The sequence below is a fragment of the Macrosteles quadrilineatus genome, unplaced genomic scaffold (genome assembly GCF_028750875.1).
Source record: "Macrosteles quadrilineatus isolate MER2022 unplaced genomic scaffold, UCM_ALF_1.0 Scaffold_1__1_contigs__length_201487025, whole genome shotgun sequence".
In the NCBI taxonomy this organism is placed as follows: Eukaryota; Metazoa; Arthropoda; class Insecta; order Hemiptera; family Cicadellidae; genus Macrosteles; species Macrosteles quadrilineatus.
In genome coordinates, this window is record NW_026542594.1 from 84,001,415 (window position 1) to 84,006,974 (window position 5,560).

The following is a 5,560-nucleotide window of genomic DNA, read 5'->3' on the forward strand; positions in this document are numbered from 1 at the left end:
AAACATCCTCTTTTATACTTATAGATATATATTATATATATATATATATATTATTTGTTTTTTAGTAGCCTATTTCGTATGATGAATGTCGTGAGGGATAAGCCCTCCAATGCGGTGATGGATTGTGTAATGAATCTTGGAGTTGTAGACACCATTGGTAACACTGTTCGGCTTGGAAATGATATGCGGAAAAGCTTATGCAGCGATTATCCAACAGTCCTAAATTGAATGTGAAATCTTTAGGCACCTGTTGGAGAGCACACTTAAACCCAAAACGGAAGGGTGCTTGCTGTATTCGGCTATCAACGACAGTCGTATTATTTGTATTTCGTTCGCTTCTACCAGTTAAAGTTCGTCGGCCTCCTCCTATTGGCTGTCCTGGTCGACGTCTTATAGTATCCATTATGTCAAACGTTTTTGGTTATGTTTTGATTTTTTGCAAATAAAAACTGGTTTAAAACAGTGAAACAGCATATGTCTCTAATAATGTATAACCAGCTGTTTCAAATATTAGTGTCAATTTCAAAGTATTCACCTGTTCAGTAAACAAACATTTTCTCCCTAAGGCACATGGAACACATGGAAACTTTGAAGGCCACTGGGGCAGAGCCCTGATGGAATTCAAAAATGTTTTTGTTTGATGGCAAAACTACATGCTAAGACCTTTCTAACGACACCTTGGACATGGTGATCGGTAGCACCACCGCTCCAAAACAATTATGACAAAAATATGCCTAGCGTATTAAACATATAGATAATATTAACTCCTAGTTTAAAATACAATACTGATCATATAAAACATAGTTTATTGTTTTATTGTGCTACTATTTTATGCGAGAAAAGTTGTTAAAACACGACTTAGATCAATTATAAAGAGAAGTTACCTTGTAGTGGTAATTAAATAGGACCAAAACGTTGAACTAACAGATCCAACTTGAATTAAAATCAACACGCAGGAAGATAAGCCTGACTGTTCCTTTATCAATTAATTAATAATCATCAAGATAGGGGGGGGGGACGGAGCGAGTGCCGGTCTATTCTTTACCATGGGGGTAATAAACTGTCAAAACCGTCAGAAAGACACGAGTGCCGTTTTACTCTCCAGAGCGTGAGAGTGATTCAGGGGAGGGGTATTAAGGGGGTGTAGTGGGTAAGATGTAACGGAGACCGGAAAAAGTTCCTTAACTGGGCTACCCTAATATCACTTGAAAATTAATATCTACTCAATTAGTAAACTTTCATTAAATTTTTTCATAAAGCAGTAAGATTGGTTAGGTTAGGCTAAGTTAAGTTAGGTTATAACAGTTTCATTTTATCCCTAAAACAAATGTTGCTCATCCCCGCCTGGTTGATCTTTCCTCCCCATGCCTGCCACACCGCGGAACCTGATAGTATACCGAGGTCACTGATAACTGGCCGGCACTCGCCCCGCCACGCCTCAGGCTGTAAAATGATTCTTGCCAAAGTGCTTAGGCAAACGGCACTCGGTCCGACTCGGTCCTGCACTCAAGATGGGAACGCTACCTTGGTGCGTATTTTAACCCAAATATGAGAAAAACTTATGAATGTCAGATAATCTCTGTAATTTAGTTTCTGAATAAGATCAGCTGATGCATCGGTCAGAATTATCATTTATTTAAAACCCAATGATCAGGAATAGCTGGGCCTGGATTTTTACAAACGAGGTGTCAAAATTAAGTATTTTTTGTGTAGACGCCCCTTTTCACAAATTCCTGTAATAAAGGTCTTCGGGCTTTGCCCCACAGGCTATCAAAATCCCAATGTATTTTTTATGAAGAAAAGAGTTTGTTTACTTAACAGACGAATAAGTTGTATTAATTACAGCTGTTCATAGTAAACACATAATACACACAAGAGTGTTCGTTTTCAGAGTGAGTTCGTTTCCAGTTTCGATAACTGGAGTGGAGTGATTAATTACATTATCTTTGAGTTGACTCTTTTAAGTCAACGGAAATTATGACAGTTATTCGTAAAAAAACGCATTTAATATTTTGCAATTGCTCGAATATGAGCAACAGGTGCACTAGTGACTGATGTATTAAAGTATGTAAATGAGAATTTAAAACAAATATTTTCAATCAGCTGTTTTAATTTACCAGATGTCAAAACGACGTTTACCCAAAGATAGGTTATTTAAAACGAATAATTTTTGCATTCACTTTAAGTAGTGTAAATTATCTTATAAATAAAATTAGAGTTTTGTCTGTACATTGCTCAGAATTATATACTTTTAGGTTATTTTTACGTTTTATACATTAAAGAAGCAGAAACGAGCCTTATCTCAATTTCTGTCTGTCTGTCTGTCCCTTTGTCTGTAACACTCAAGATGGCATTTTACGCAATCTTCTCCGTGAAAACCAGAGTACATATCAAGATCCAAGTCATTTTAATGTATTCACTGGATTGGCGAGAGTGTCTTTAGTGATTTAAATATAGCCTCACTACTTTGTAAATAAAATTACGGACGTTCAAAAATGCAGTTTTGTGCGATTTTTGTCAAAATTTCGTTCAATTTTTATCACATAATCGTCTATGAAATAACTAACAGCTGTTCGGATCAAGATAATTTTTTCTAGCTGTCAATGAAATACCGCAACTATTTCGAATCACGTTTTGAAAGCAAATCCCAACCAAGTGAGATTAAAAACGTTTTTCTTACATAACGGATTTAATTAATCGCAAGTGCAATAATATAGTCTAATAGTGTAACCGTAAATGAAATTAAATAACTAGACATCGTCCAAATCGGAACCAGAAATTCTTTGAGTGTAAAATGTTTCTTGAGTTTTGACAACCAGAAAAAAGACGACCTTGAATCAGTGTTGTATAGGGCTGTGACACTGAAATGATCGTCGCCAATAGCTTACAAAAAAGGTTTCCACTCATTGACGGCGCTTCAATGGCGGTTGTGTTAAGTGTAAAGTAAAAAATCACAACTGTAGTGGGTGATTGTAACAGAGGTTTAACAGAGGAAGTACTAAACTCGCTTTTCCTATGTGTCACTTTCTGTTTCTACTCACCGTGTGATGCAATCGCTGGACCATACAGCCAATAGGCCCATAGCTCATATCTTGGGTACGTAAGCCTACATATTTATTCATAACAACCTTTTTGACGACAATCCTTGATACCGGTACTTTTCCATAGAATACATGGCCTACCTACTTAAAAAATAAAATTACAAATGACCAAAACCCCAACATTGTGTGATTTTCGTCACATTTCCTTCTAATGTTAATAGATATACTAATCATTGTTTAGAGAATGCGTAATCTATTAAATAACAAAAAGTTGTTTGGGTAAGGTTGCTTTTTTTTTTCAAACTGACACCGATAAGTTTACGCTATAACTTTTTACGAGAAAATCCAAAAGCAAGCGATCAATAACCTCGGGACTAGATATTAATGTATTTAATTGGTCCGATTTACTATAGTTCTTAGGTAGGTTCTTACGTAGGTACTGGTTCTTTTCCTTAGAACCGGTAGTTTACAAATTTGATATCGTTGGTGTTGCACCTTATTTATTAGAGCCGCCCGTATTCAATTTAAGTGATTTCTTAACTCTGTATAGTTTTGCTTTTTCTGTCTGGATTCCAAATCTTAACTTACCTGGTATGCTAAGAAAATGATAACCTATTTGAGTAAAACATTTGTTGGGCAAACCATCATGAATTGTTTACGCCTTTATATTGTTTATGTATCAATAGTTCGTGACCTTTGTTGGATTGTTGTATTGTGTTGTTTTGTTGTATGTTGGTAACGCATTAATGTCCTTATTTCTCAGTGTTTCACGGAATGGACAAGAGCATCTTTGATACTGAAAATGTCAACAGGAATAAAGTGTTAATTGGTGAGGTCGAGGTAGTACTTTAAATACGTTTAAGTTAACCGATGTGGAAATTAACTTTCAATTATAGGCCTACTATAGGGCTACGCTTCATGGATCTATAAAACATTTTTTAGTTTAATCATTGGACATATGGACCAACACGATCCGGGTGACATTTAATTGCGAAGCATTTATTTTGGCTTGAACTGACAGATACTGTATTTGCGGAGGTTTATATATAATAGTTTTGCCAGCATATCTGCAAATATGCAAACTAATTGCTGTTCTTAATCTTAATATAAGAAGGTTTCAACTGACTACTATAAGATCCCCGTGCGTAGAACGGGCACACAGCTAGTATTGTTATAAAATATAGGCATTGTGGCATTTGTAGGCTTGCGACATTTGTCGACAGGCTACACGGACATGCTGATCCAACCTTTAACCAAATTAGTTGCAATTCATAACCTATCAAATGAATTTGCCACACATTGCTTATGGGGTATCCATCTATACCACATATCATTGCACCTAAGCGTGGCTTCCTTGGATAAAGCCATGAATAGGATTAGTTTGGTAAAAAATAAGGTTTCTGCGAGAACCGCAGTTAAAATCAACAACCAACGAACAGAGTAATTTAGTGATGATAATTATTATTAAAACCAATAAAAATATAAAAATTAAGGTATATTTCTCGTTTGTATTGGCAAAAGTATTAAATGAACAGAAATAAAAGCTGAGGATGATATAGGAATAGTTTTTTAATGGATTAGAAACTCATTACTCTGGAAAGTTTTATAATGTAATACAAATTCTTATACATCAAATGATTTACTCCTTGAATGACTAGAGCAAAATCGAGTCGTTCTCTTTCGCTCTGTCTCAAGTTGACAAAACTGTAGATCTTAAAATGTAAACAAAATGATAAGAATGGCGGAATGTTTTCCCATAAGGCCCATGTTAAATTTTCAAAAGTTTGTACGCGTATTATGGTGGTAATAGATTTTTCCTGGCTATACCACAGGTCTAGAACATATTTTTGACACAGAACTTAGTTATACCGTAAGTATAAACGTATTTGCGTGTGCCGATTCCCAGATTGAAGTAACAAGTATTCAAACTTTACTCATATTACATATAGGATAGAAGATAGATGATATAGACAGTATATGCATTTGAACGGAGGGTGTTTTTGGCCTCTGGGGATCTCAAAACGAAAAAGTAAATCGGTCCCGAGTCTAGGCCTTACCATGAGGCATACAGTAACAGCTTATTCCCTATATGGAAATTTCGGTAATACCTTTGAATAGTCAATACTAATACTATAAAATCAAAAATACACTACCTCCTTGAAACAATCAACTGTGTTTATCTATGCGAGGAGTTTATGAACAGTTGCGAATGAAAAAGCAAGAGTAAACGTTGTTAATTTCCTACTGTTTACTACACAAGGTTTATTAGGCTAGATCCTATTACGATTTCTGGGTAGAGTATCCAGTCTGAGCTGTACTTATTTACGAGTAGGCTATATGACGTAAAGTTGAATTAATTTTTAAAACTAAGCTTATCCTTTGCATCAAGGAGGGTACATGGAAGAGAAAAAAATCGTTCTTTCAAATCTACCGTATGAAATAGTTACACATCCAACATCACTTTGAGACACAAAATTCACTAGTACCGCTTTTTAGATAAAAGCATCATCGTCAAAAAT